General features: G+C 46.5%; 1 protein-coding gene across 2 annotated transcripts in view; it reads right to left on the bottom strand.

The window, feature by feature from the left end:
* APBB1 (amyloid beta precursor protein binding family B member 1) overlaps window positions 1-3,413 on the bottom strand; it is a 55,740-nt gene extending 52,327 nt beyond the window's left edge. The window contains exons 1-2 of one of the 2 annotated variants that reach the window (XM_089656306.1): window positions 3,306-3,413; window positions 2,913-2,957 (exon numbers count right to left, since the gene is read on the bottom strand). The gene's annotated coding sequence lies outside the window, so the exon portion shown is untranslated. The remainder of the gene's footprint in view (window positions 1-2,912; window positions 2,958-3,305) is intronic. The other variant, XM_089656305.1, reaches the window with a different exon arrangement.
* Window positions 3,414-14,362: the final 10,949 nt, after the last annotated feature.

Raw genomic sequence — 14,362 nt, 5'->3', positions numbered from 1 at the left:
TACGGGGAGCACAGGCTTCCCATCTCCATGGAGGATGTACGGGGAGCACAGGCTTCCCATCTCCATGGAGGATGTACGGGGAGCACAGGCTTCCCATCTCCATGGAGGATGTACGGGGAGCACAGGCTTCCCATCTCCATGGAGGATGTACGGGGAGCACAGGCTTCCCATCTCCATGGAGGATGTACGGGGAGCACAGGCTTCCCATCTCCATGGAGGATGTACGGGGAGCACAGGCTTCCCATCTCCATGGAGGATGTACGGGGAGCACAGGCTTCCCATCTCCATGGAGGATGTACGGGGAGCACAGGCTTCCCATCTCCATGGAGGATGAACGGGGAGTACAATATTCCCAACTCCATGGACGATGTACGGGGAGTACAGGATTCCCATCTCCATGAAGGATGTACGGGGAGTACAGGATTCCCATCTCCATGGAGAATGTACGGGAATACAGGCTTCCGATCTCCATGGAGGATGTACGGGAATACAGGCTTCCGATCTCCATGGAGGATGTACGGGAATACAGGCTTCCGATCTCCATGGAGGATGTACGGGAATACAGGATTCCGATCTCCATGGAGGATGTACGGGAATACTGGATTCCGATCTCCATGGAGGATGTACGGGAATACAGGGTTATGATCTCCATGGAGGATGTACGGGAATACAGGGTTATGATCTCCATGGAGGATGTACGGGAATACAGGATTCCGATCTCCATGGAGGATGTACGGGAATACAGGATTCCGATCTATCTCCATGGAGGATGTACGGGAATACCGGACTCCGATCTCCATGGAGGATGTACGGGAATACTGGATTCCGATCTCCATGGAGGATGTACGGGAATACAGGGTTATGATCTCCATGGAGGATGTACGGGAATACTGGATTCTGATCTCCATGGAGGATGTACTGGAATACTGGATTCTGATCTCCATGGAGGATGTACGGGAATACTGGATTCTGATCTCCATGGAGGATGTACAGGAATACTGGATTCTGATCTCCATGGAGGATGTAGGGGAATACTGGATTCTGATCTCCATGGAGGATGTAGGGGAATACTGGATTCTGATCTCCATGGAGGATGCAGGGGAATACTGGATTCTGATCTCCATGGAGGATGTAGGGGAATACTGGATTCTGATCTCCATGGAGGATGCAGGGGAATACTGGATTCTGATCTCCATGGAGGATGTAGGGGAATACTGGATTCTGATCTCCATGGAGGATGTACGGGAATACAGGCTTCCCATCTCCATGGAGGATGTACGGGGAGCACAAGATTCCCAACTCCATGGAGGATGTACGGGGAGTACAGGATTCCCATCTCCATGGAGGATGTACGGGGAGTACAGGATTCCCATCTCCATGGAGGATGTACGGGGAGTACAGGATTCCCATCTCCATGGAGGATGTACGGGGAGTACAGGATTCCAATCTCCATGGAGGATGTACGGGGAGTACAGGATTCCCATCTCCATGGAGGATGTACGGGGAGTACAGGATTCCCATCTCCATGGAGGATGTACGGGGAGTACAGGATTCCCATCTCCATGGAGGATGTACGGGGAGTACAGGATTCCCATCTCCATGGAGGATGTACGGGGAGTACAGGATTCCCATCTCCATGGAGGATGTACGGGGAGTACAGGATTCCCATCTCAATGGAGGATGTACGGGGAGTACAGGATTCCCATCTCCATGGAGGATGTACGGGAATACTGGATTCTGATCTCCATGGAAGATGTACGGGAATACTGGATTCTGATCTCCATGGAGGATGTACGGGAATACTGGATTCTGATCTCCATGGAGGATGTACGGGAATACTGGATTCTGATCTCCATGGAGGATGTACGGGAATACTGGATTCTGATCTCCATGGAGGATGTACGGGAATACTGGATTCTGATCTCCATGGAGGATGTAGGGGAATACTGGATTCTGATCTCCATGGAGGATGCAGGGGAATACTGGATTCTGATCTCCATGGAGGATGTACGGGAATACTGGATTCTGATCTCCATGGAGGATGTACGGGGAGCACAGGCTTCCCATCTCCATGGAGGATGTACGGGGAGCACAGGCTTCCCATCTCCATGGAGGATGTACGGGGAGCACAGGCTTCCCATCTCCATGGAGGATGTACGGGAATACTGGATTCCGATCTCCATGGAGGATGTACGGGGAGCACAGGCTTCCCATCTCCATGGAGGATGTACGGGAATACTGGATTCCGATCTCCATGGAGGATGTACGGGAATACTGGATTCTGATCTCCATGGAGGATGTACGGGAATACTGGATTCTGATCGCCATGGAGGATGTACGGGAATACTGGATTCTGATCTCCATGGAGGATGAAGGGCAATACTGGATTCTGATCTCCATGGAGGATGAAGGGCAATACTGGATTCTGATCTCCATGGAGGATGTAGGGCAATACTGGATTCTGATCTCCATGGAGGATGTAGGGCAATACTGGATTCTGATCTCCATGGAGGATGTAGGGGAATACTGGATTCTGATCTCCATGGAGGATGTAGGGCAATACTGGATTCTGATCCACATGGAGGATGTACGGGAATACTAGATTCTGATCTCCATGGAGGATGTAGGGGAATACTGGATTCTGATCTCCATGGAGGATGTATGGGAATACTGGATTCTGATCTCCATGGAGGATGTATGGGAATACTGGATTCTGATCCACATGGAGGATGTACGGGAATACAGGCTTCTGATCCACATGTAGGATGTACGGGAATATAGGCTTCTGATCCACATGGAGGATGTATGGGAATACTGGATTCTGATCCACATGGAGGATGTATGGGAATACATTGATCAGTGCGGGATATAATGAAGAGTCGGGTGTTGGGATGTGAGGGTCGGAGACTCACCCGGGGATTACAGAAGACGACGATCATTCTCCATCCAGAGGGAACCTACAACACAGAGGACAGGTCACATCTCCCATTATATACAATGTACATTTACCTGCCAGCAGAATGCTACAATCAGGAGACATGGGAACAATGATTATATATAACCCCTCCCCCATCAGGGCTATCATACACCTCCTCTGTATTAGTGACAAGGGGGGGCTGGGACGGTCGGTGTAGGCCCCGGATGAAGGATGGTTATCAGTCGGTTGTCATGGCGATATGTGAGGACCAGCTCCGTCTATGAGGTCTTCCCAGCCATCGGTATGCGGATACTATAACACCCCCTCCACAGAGCACTGTCTCCCCCCTCCCCGGTATTCCCGGTACAGGTATCTCCGCATCCCTCACCTCGTACTTCCGCCCTCCTCCGGTCCCGTTATCTGCCGACCCCGCCCTGTACTGCCGCACTTCCGGTCTGCGTGACTCGTTTCCGGCCCGCGGCTCCGCCTTTCCTACTGACAGATTGGGAAGGGCAGGGATAGGCGGAGCTAGCTAGGCGGAGACTGCAAATGGTACGGGGGCGGAGTTAGCTTTTGACTAGTTTTCGGAGACATAGAAAGACTAGTGTGGGGCGGAGCTATCTAGGCGGAGATGGTAAGGGGGCGGAGTTAGCTTTTGAATAGCTTACGGAGAGGTGGAACGACTAGTGTGGGGCGGAGCTAGCTAGGCGGAGGTGGTAAGGGGGAGGAGTTATCTTTTAAATAGCTTACGGAGAGATAGAACGACTAGTGTGGGGCGGAGTTAGCTGGAAAACGTCTTGGAGAGGGGCAAAACACCCTGGAGATTGGGGGCGGATCTAGCTGTTTTTTGTTGTTTTGGGGAGGAGCAGAACGCTGTATTTGTACATTTCCAAAGCCAATAGAGAGGAATAATACAGTGGCGGTCAGAAAACTACTTGTGGGTTTAACCAACAATTTTTTGTGTATATTTCTCCTTTAAGGGGGCGTGGCAGGGGGCTGTCCTATGTTACTAATAGTTGTCCCTCCTTCCCATCTCAGAAAGTTGGGAGGTGTGGCTGAGCCCTCAGGGGTTGTAGGGGGCGGGGAGAGCTGGAAAATACTTCGGCAGTGGCTGAATGTTTGTAATTAGTATGGGGGTGGAGCTGACTAGAGAATATCTTTGGGAATGGCTCAGTGCGGAGCTAGCTGGGGAACTTTGTTTGGGGGGGAGGGGCAAAACGCTAAGGTGTTTGGGGGCACATCTGGCTGGGGTTATTTTTTGGGGCGGAGCTAGCTGGAAAATGTCTATGGGAGGGGCTGAGTGCTCAGGAGTAGTATAGGGTGGAGCTAGCTGTAGAATGTCTCCGGGAAAGGCAGGGTGCTCAGGAGTAGTATGGGGCGGAGCCAGCTGGAGAATGTCTCCGGGAGGGGCAGAGTGCTCAGGAGTAGTATGGGGCGGAGCCAGCTGGAGAATGTCTCCGGGAGGGGCAGGGTGCTCAGGAGTAGTATGGGGCGGAGCCAGCTGGAGAATGTCTCTGGGAGGGGCAGGATGCTCAGGAGTAGTATGGGGCGGAGCCAGCTGGAGAATGTCTCCGGGAGGGGCAGAGTGCTCAGGAGTAGTATGGGGCGGAGCCAGCTGGAGAATGTCTCTGGGAGGGGCAGAGTGCTCAGGAGTAGTATAGGGCGGAGCCAGCTGGAGAATGTCTCTGGGAGGGGCAGGGTGCTCAGGAGTAGTATGGGGCGGAGCCAGCTGGAGAATGTCTCCGGGAAAGGCAGGGTGCTCAGGAGTAGTATAGGGCAGAGCCAGCTGGAGAATGTCTCCAGGAGGGGCAGAGTGCTCAGGAGTAGGATGGGGTGGAGCTAGCTGGAGAATGTCTCTGGGAGAAGTATTTGGTCTCCCACAATACACAGAACATGGAAATGCAATTATTTTAGTAAATATAAACTGCTAAATACCTTTTCTCATCAGCAGTATATAGCAGTCTTGTGACTTCTATCAGTGTCCAGCCCACCACTAGCTAAAGCTTGTAGGAAACGTTTTCCTTCTGCTCTAGGAGGATGCAAAACCCCTGACCTCTGTCTGGACCGTGCTGATTGGTCCTGTGCTGATCACATGCACTTTCCCGAGAACAAAAAAACCTCTCTAGCAAAACACACCAAACTGAGCATGTGCAAAATGCCTACGGTTCAGTCTGTCGTATCAGGAGATAAGAGGTGGTCGCTTGAAAAGGGGGAGGAACAGAGAAGAAAGGATCAAAGGGCCTTTTTACACAATGCAGAGGATTAACCCCTTAGGCTCCACAGTGAGTGTAACAAGCATGCTTTACTGCATCTACAGACTGAATGTACTGTTGTGGGTTCAGGAACACTTTAAAAGAGAAGTATGGGGTTTCAAAAAAATTAACAAATAAATGTACATACTTACCTAGGTGGATGCAGCATCTGTCCTCCGCCACCTCAAGAACTAAGCAATCAAACTAGACATGTGCAGTTCGTTTTGCTCCGAATTGAAATTCAGACGAATTTTCCATTATTCGGAGATTTGGATGTATCTGAATTCCGAATGATAATAGTAACAAATTTAAACGCAACCTAAATAACAAAACAAATTTCAGCCAAAATTCTAATTGATTCGAATTCAAAAACAAATCAGAAAACAAATTCAAATTTGAAAACAAGTTCAAAAACCAATTCTAATTTGAAAACAAGAATAGAATAAAATAGAACAGAAAATAAGGAAATATAAAAGAATAGAGGAAAAAAGAACAGAATAGAAAATAAAATAAAAGAATAGAACAGAATACAAAAGAAAAGAGTAAAACAGAATACCAAATAAAGGAATAGAAAAGAATAGAATCCATTAGAATCCAATAGAAAAGATTAGAATAAAATATCAAAGAATAGAAAAGATTAGAACAGAAAATCAAAGAATAGAATCAAAAATAATAGAGTAAAACAGAGCAAAATAGAACAGAAAATAAAGAAATAGAAAAGAATAGAGGAAAAAAGAACAGAATAGAAAATAAAAGAATAGAACAGAATACAGAAGAAAATATTAGCGCAAAACAGAATACCAAATAAAGAAATAGAGAAGAATAGAATCCATTAGAATCCAATAGAAAAGATTAGAATAAAATATCAAAGAATAGAATAGAAAAGATTAGAATAGAAAATCAAAGAATAGAATAAAAAATAATAGAGTAAAACAGAGCAAAATAGAACAGAAAATAAAGGAATAGAAAAGAATCAATTAGAATAGAATAGAAAATCAAAGAATAGAATAGAAAAGATTTGAATAGAGAATAAAATAGAATAGCATAGAAAAACAATAGAATAGAATAACATAGAAAGAATATAACTGCCTTCTGAAATTAGAATGTTTAATAGAATGCATTTGAATTTGAACAGAATACATTAGAATAGAATATACATAACAGAAAAGAATAGAATGGATTTGAAAAGACTAAAATACTGTACATAAAATTGTGAGCTACGCTATGGTGATGTGAGTAGGGATCAACAAAGGCACTGTGAAAATTTTGCTGAAATAGAAATTTCCAATATGGTCACACAACTCTTATAGCCCATATACCATCAAACACATATGGATTGTGGATTATGGATTGAGACGTTAGAATTATTATTGAATCCATTAGAATTGTTTTTCAAATCCATTGGAATAATTTTCAAATCTGTTAAAATTATTTTCGAATCTGTTAGAAATTTTGAATTCTGTCGAATTCGAATAAACAAAACAAATTCTGAAAAACAAATTAAATGAATTTAACTAATCGAACTAAACGAAATTAATCAAATAATGAATCGAAACAAAAGGAAACTAAACAAATTTTTTCATCTTGCACATGAACCTCTGATCCCTTAGTTCCCGGTTTTCAGGGAGCCGGTGAAAGTTACTGGAGCCCTGGGCTGAGAACTGGTGAGAGTGGCTGGCTCAGGTTCTCAACTGCTTGCTGAAAGGCTGAGCCAGCTGCCGGTCCAAATATCTGGGTGGATCCTGACTTTAAAGTCGGGACTTTTCCGGAGCCTAAACCGCCCACTGTCAGATTTAGCCCACTTTTGGCTGAAAATGAGTCATAGGGATGCAGAATGAAGTGCACTCCTGTGATCCATATGATAAGTATAGGCAAAATAGCTTTGGTCATGCTTCTCCTTTAAAACTGGGTAAGGAACAGCCAAACTCTGCTACTAATGTGAGGTTGTGGAAGACAGTTTCATGTCACAGGTCATACACCATGGCAAGGCTGAGTGCAGCAACAAGACACAAGGTGGTTATAGTGCATCAGGAAGGTCACTCCCAGGCAAAGATTTTACATCAGGCTGGGTTTTCAAAAGGTATAGTTCAAGCTCTTTTTAACCACTTCCAGTCCAGACACTTTCCCCCCCTTCCAGTCCGGACACTTTCACCCCCTTCCAGTCTGGACACTTTCACCCCCTTCCAGTCTGGACACTTTCCCCCCCTTACAGTCCGGACACTTTCCCCCCTTCCAGTCCGGGCGCTTTTCCCCCCTTCCTGTCCGGACACTTTCACCCCCTTCCAGTCCGGACACTTTCACCCCCTTCCAGTCCGGACACTTTCACCCCCTTCCAGTCCGGACACTTTCCCCCCCTTCCTGTCCAAACACTTTCACCCCCTTCCAGTCCGGACACTTTCACCCCCTTCCAGTCCGGACACTTTCACCCCCCTTCAAGTCCGGACACTTTCACCCCCTTCCAGTCCAGACACTTTCCCCCCCTTCCTGTCCAAACACTTTCACCCCCTTCCAGTCCGGACACTTTCACCCCCTTCCAGTCCGGACACTTTCACCCCCTTCCAGTCCGGACACTTTCCTCCCTTCCAGTACGGACACTTTCACCCCCTTCCAGTCCGGACACTTTCACCCCCTTCAAGTCCGGACACTTTCACCCCCTTCCAGTCCGGACACTTTCCTCCCTTCCAGTACGGACACTTTCACCCCCTTCCAGTCCGGACGCTTTCCCCCCCTTCCAGTCCGGACACTTTCCCCCCTTCCAGTCCGGACACTTTCACCCCCTTCCAGTCCGGACGCTTTCCCCCCCTTCCAGTCCGGACACTTTCCCCCCTTCCAGTCCGGACACTTTCACCCCCTTCCAGTCCGGACACTTTCACCCCCTTCCAGTCTGGACACTTTCACCCCCCTTCCAGTCCAGACACTTTCACCCCCTTCCGGTCCGGACACTTTCCCCCCCTTCCAGTACGGACACTTTCACCCCCTTCCAGTCCGGACACTTTCCCCCCCTTCCAGTCCGGACACTTTCACCCTCTTCCTGCCCAGGCCAATTTTCAGCTTTCAGCGCTATTGCACTTTGAGTGGCAATTGCGCGGTCATGCAACACTGTACCCGTATGATTTTTTTAGCATTTTTTTGAGACAGATAAAGTTTTATTTTGGTGGTACTTAGTTACCACTGGGATTTTTATTTTTTTGCTATGTAAATTAAAAAGTCCAAAAATTTTGAAAAAAAGTGTTTTTCTTATAACATTTTGCAAATAAATAATATTTCATCATAAATCTTGGCCAACATGTATTCCGTTATATTTTTAGTAAAAACAAATAACCCAAAATAGTTTATAACCAAAAATTATAATTTTTAAACATTTTTTTTTTAATTTTTTTATATTATTTTTAATTTATTTATTTTTCTTACATACTGTCACCCTAGCAGTACAGTGTCACCTTGGTGACACTGTACTACTTGTGGGGGGTGATGAAGATTGTTTTTTTTTTTTTACACTGATTGCTTTTACACCCATAAACTGTAAAAGCAATAATTTCTCCTTCTCTCTGGCTGCATTCTTGCAGCCATTGAGAACTACTGTGTGAGCTGTGATTGGTCACAGCTTGTCACATGGTACAAGGCTGTTGTGAATAGCCCTGTAACATGTGACCTCTGTGATCATTCACAGATTTCACACGTAGTAAGCAATGATGTCACAAGTGACATCTTGCTTACTACTCTGCATGTGATCACTGATTGGCCAATCAGTGATCACATGATCGGGACCTCACACAGAGGTCCCGTCCGACGATCGGTGTTTCACTGTGTCCGGAGGACACAGCAGGCACCGGATCGTGGTGCTGTGCGCTCCCAGGGAGCGCGCACAAGCAGGGTGCGGGGAGGCTGTTTTTAAACGGCCACCCGCTCCTGCACTGCCACCGTCTGGCCGTTTATATACAACAGCCGGACGGGAGGTGGTTGAGAAGCACAGAGATGCGGGCAACGTTGAGGACCGTAGATCGAAAACTTAATGCAGCAGATGAAAGACACATCATGCTTACTTCCCTTCAGCATCGGACTATGTCCAGCATAGAACTTGCAGATACAAGTGGGACCCAGGTACACCCACCTAGAGTCTGGAGAAGTCTGGCCAGAAGTGGTCTTCATAGAAGAACTGCACATGGGGTCCAAATGTGAGTATCACATCGTTCAGCTTCTGCTTACTCCAGCCTACCATAGACTTGGGCAGGCTGCAGGCAGGACCTGTGATTTCCAAGTGCACTAAAACATTGGGGCGTGGATGCACACAGGTTAAACGTCCAATGTCTGAGGGGCCTTATGTGTCTGGATGGATATGCTGAGATATCAATGTCCAGGGACTCACCTGTAGAAGCAGCACACCTTTGTAAACTAATCACTAATAAGGCTGCAGACATCAACAACCTTGACAGAAGGTGTCCATGGAGTCCGGTGCCGCTGGACACGGAGCAAGCTCAAGGTGACAGTGAAGAGTTAAGATTAGCGTGTAATCTCCTCTATACTACACGCGGGTTATCTTGTTGGCTTTGGCTAGTACCTAGTGACATTGAGTACAATGTCAGCACCGGACAACTTCCCATACTACCCATTCACAACTTGTACAAGGCGAGGTTCACAGTCATGTGCAGGGGCGGACTGACAACTCATGGGGCCCCCGGGCAATAGGGGATCATGGGGCCCCTGTGTCCTTGCCCAAACTCAAAAAAGCCTATGAAAAAGGTACCAGGGGCATCTCATGGGGCCCCCTACTGACCCTGGGCCCTCGGGCAGTGCCCGAGTTTCCAAATGGTCAGTCCGCCCCTGGTCATGTGACGCAGGAACGCCCACAAAATCACACGTTACTGCAGAGCACAGAGCTGATGTGTGTGCAGATTTTCAAGCCAAAACAATATGTGTTTTTGTATGGAGCATTTGGAAAAAAAAAATGGATTATACACGTCTTTGGAGTGATTTGGATAAAGTAGGCAGCCTATTCAAATGAATGGGCTGCTCTACTGCAAATCACAAAAAACACGTCAGAAAATGTGCAGCATAATCATTCGCTCTGCCACATCACATATATGTGAACCAAGCCTTTATATATTGATTTTGATCATCCCTGATCTGTAACTAGGTTTCAACCACATTTATTGTTTTTGCTTTTTATGAAATTGAGGGATTAGAACCTTAAACTCAAAAAATAAAGTGCATGTACAACAAAACTTTTTTTTTTAATAATTTGGATTGAGTATCAAACTACCAGCATTCTTTGTGTCCTACCAGGGCAGTGCTTCTCAATCTTTTTTTGGCAAATGTCAAGGTACCGTACTCTAATACGTAAAAGCTGTAAATGTTACTTATGAATGGGAATACTGAGCCTGGGACAATGCATAGGCCTCCTTGATGAAATGATCTTCACATTAGAAGCCCCCCTTCATGTCAGAGATCCTTTCACATCAGAGGTCCTTCCATCGCATCAGAGGTTCCCTCATCACATCAGAGGTCCCTCACCACAACAAAGTTTGGATCTGAGGAAGAGGCTGTGTCCTCGAAACGCGTTTGCCAGTTGGTCATCCAGGGTTCCATCGTATGGACTCAGATGTTGTTTGTATTGAACATCTTCTTCAGTGTGATATGCCTGTGTTATTTATGTCTATTGTGAGGATGATACCTACTTTTTTCTCTCAATAAATACTTTTAAACGATAATGCACTAGTTCGGTGCGCCCTCTTTTTGTTTTTTTCCATTTGCATTTAATGGGAATACTGAGCCTGGGACTATTCATAGGCCTCCTTGATGAAATTATCTTCACATTAGAAGCCCCCCTTCATGTCAGAGGTCCTTTCACATCAGATGTCCTTTCACATCAGAGGTCCTTCTATCGCACCAGAGGTTCCTTCATCACATCAAAGGATCCTCCATCACATCAGAGGTCCCCATTACATTGGAGGTCTTTCACCACATCAGAAGTCCTTCCATCAGAGGTCTCCTCATCACGTCAGAGGTCCCCCCATCACATCAGAAGTCTCCCACCACATCAGAGGATCCCCAATTACATCCAAGGTCCTCCATCAAATTAGAAGTCCTTCCATCACATCAGAGGTCCTTTTGAACACATCAGAGGTCTTCTCATCACGTCAGAGGTCCCCCCATCACATCAGAAGTATCCCACCAAATCAGAGGATCCTCAATTACATGCAAGGTCCTTCATCACATCAGAAGTCCTTCCATCATATCAGAGGTCGCTCATCACATCAGAGGTCCTTTTGAACACATCAGAGGTCCCCATCACATCAAAAGTCCTTCCATCCCATTAGAGGTCCTTGTGACAGACCCAACCAGGGCAGGGGCTTTTGAAGGTGACTAGGGGCTAGCCTTCTACTCACTGATTACGGTCCATGGAGAGAGCAGATCACTCTGTGATGATGGATAATAACATGATGAACGCTGAGAGCAAGGCGTGGATTAATTCTCTGAGTAAAGACAATTAAGCTTCCTTTCTGGAACAGATTGAAAGGTGTAATATTAACCCTTTACAGGTTAATGGTCACAGGAGAACCTCCTCCGCTTGGGACAGAATAATTTATCAACAATCTCCCTCAACAGATCTGTGAAGATAGATGAATTCCACTTTTTCGGACTGTTGGAATATTACATAAGTTTTGCCTTGTGATGGACATAGTATATACAGTAAGTAAAATAAAACGCATGTGTAATGTACTTTGTGTACTCAGGGTTGGAGGTGCCAAACTGTCTGGGGTGGGCTCCCTGGCTTGTCTGGGTGCTTGGCTGTTGATTATCTTACTGTTAATTAGATCACTGTTAGCTGTTGGCTGTATTGTTTACCGTTTGTACTGTTTAGGATAGTGTGATCAAGCTCTTACCTAATGAGTGTGGAATCTTATTACAATGTGTGATATTTATTTGTATTGTTCATATGGGTACTGCCCCTATTTCTGAAGTGTATAAAAACCTGTATTTCTGTTGAACAAAGTAGTTCCAGTTTTGCACCTAAGCTAGTGTTGTCTAGTGCTGGGTACAATGCCCAATTATAATACCTTGGTCCAGCAGCATGGAAGCAGTTTTCTGATTGAGGAACTGAAGCGGAGTGCCAGGCGGCACAGTCCTCCCATCACATTAGAGGTCCCCCCATTACATCAAAGAACTTTCCATCACATCAAAGGCTCCCCCATTACATCAGAGGTCCCCCCATCACATTAGATGTTTCCCCATCACATCACAGGACCTTAAATAACATCAGAGGTCCTCCCATCACATCAGATGTCCCCCAATTACATCAGAGGTCCCCCCATAACATCAGATGACTTTCCATTGCATCAGAGGTCCCCCTATTATAGCAGAAGTCCCCATCACATCAAAGATCCGCCATCAAATCAGCATCTTCCAATCACATCAGAGATCCTTCCATCACATCAGTGGTTCTCCCATTGCATCAGAGGACCTTACATCACATCAGAGGTTCCTCTATCACATCAGAGGTCACCCCATCACATCAAAGGTTCACCCATCACATCAGAGGTTCCCCCATCACACCAGAGGTCCTTCTATTAAATCAGAGGTCCCCCTATAAAATCAGAGGTCCTTACATCACATCAGAGCCCCCATCACATAATAGGTTCCCCATAACATAAGGGGTCCTTACATTACATCAGACGTTTCCTCATTTCATCAGAGGCTCCCCCATCTTATCAGAGGCCTTTCCATCACCTCAGAGGTTTTCCCATCACATCATGAGTTCCCCCATCTTATCAGGAGGTCCCCTCATCAAATCAGATGTCCCCCATCACATCAGAGGCCACCATCAAGTCAGGGGTCCCCTCATCACATCAGCAGACTTTCCATTGCATCAGAGGTCCCAATCACATCAGAGAACCCCCCATCAATTCAGCATCTTCCCATCACACCAGAGGAACTTCCATCACATCAGATGACCTTCCATCACATTAGAGGTCCCCCATCCCATCAACAGTACACCTATCACATTACATCAAATGTTCCCCCACCACATCGGAGGTACTTCCATGACACCAAAGCCCCCCCTCTCAAATCATGGGTTCCCCAATAATATCAGAGGTCCCCTCATCATATCAGGGGTACCCTCATCACATCAGATGTTCCTCCATCACATCAGAGGCCCACTATCATGTCAGGGGTTCCCTCATCACATCAGAAATCCATCACATCAGAGGTCCCCCATCACATCAGAGGCCCTCCTATATTTGAGAGTCCCCCTTCACATCAAAGTCCCCCCATCACAGCATCCTCTTATCACATCAGAATCCCCCCATCACAGACACCCCCAGCCAGACAGTCCCACATCACAGAGCCCCACAATTACACAGTCTCCACTATCATAGAACTTCTAATCAGGCAGACCCCCTCATTACAAAGTCCCCCCAATCACACAATCACTTCCACATCAGAGCCCTACTTTTTGGCCTCAGCAGCACAGCAGAGGACAGGTGGAACAGTTCTGGAGGAGGCTGGGGTAGTCCTTGTCAGTGTTATGGTACTGGCAGGTGGCCCATCCACACCATGGCAAATCATGACACTCATCCAGGGCAAACTGGGTCCCAAGCTCATGTCACCCTGGTGGAACCCACACAGCACACTAGTTGAGGAACACTGTTGAGGGATAATGGAATTTTTTTTTCCTCGTGCTCACAGTGAGGTATGCAAAAACTAAACACCATAAGTGAGCTAAAAAAGTGCACTTACGGTATGTCTATTAGTCCCCTCCAAAAGAGGAGGAAGGAAGGATCCTTCCCTGAACCCCCAGAGTGCAAGCGGCATATAGTATGCCTTGCTCCTGGGCAAGGCTGTGTGCATCCATAGACACAGCCCCCCTCCATGTAGTGTGAGAAAAGAACACAGATGGGCACAGCACTAAATCCAGACATGACTCAGGTAAGTTTAAAGACAGGTAAGGGGGGCGATACAACTAGTGGGACATTTTTTACCTTAATGCAGGGAATGCATTAGGGTAAAATAAGTCTAGATTTTAGGACCACTTTAAGCCAGGAAAGATAAATTACAGTAAGTATTTGATAGGGAAATTTCCTGACCTAACTCCATGGCAGAATATGAATAGATGTCTCCTCATTCTTACCTTACAGGACCCACTCCCATAAATATGAGGCTAACCCAAGTCATCCATAATTAGCCTACTCTT

Source organism: Staurois parvus, unplaced genomic scaffold (assembly GCF_062004578.1).
Source record: "Staurois parvus isolate SC_StPar_1 unplaced genomic scaffold, SC_StPar_1.0 ptg000897l, whole genome shotgun sequence".
Taxonomy (NCBI): domain Eukaryota; kingdom Metazoa; phylum Chordata; class Amphibia; order Anura; family Ranidae; genus Staurois; species Staurois parvus.
The sequence above is the reverse complement of the archived record's forward strand: the minus strand, read 5'-3'. Positions and strand labels throughout refer to the sequence as shown.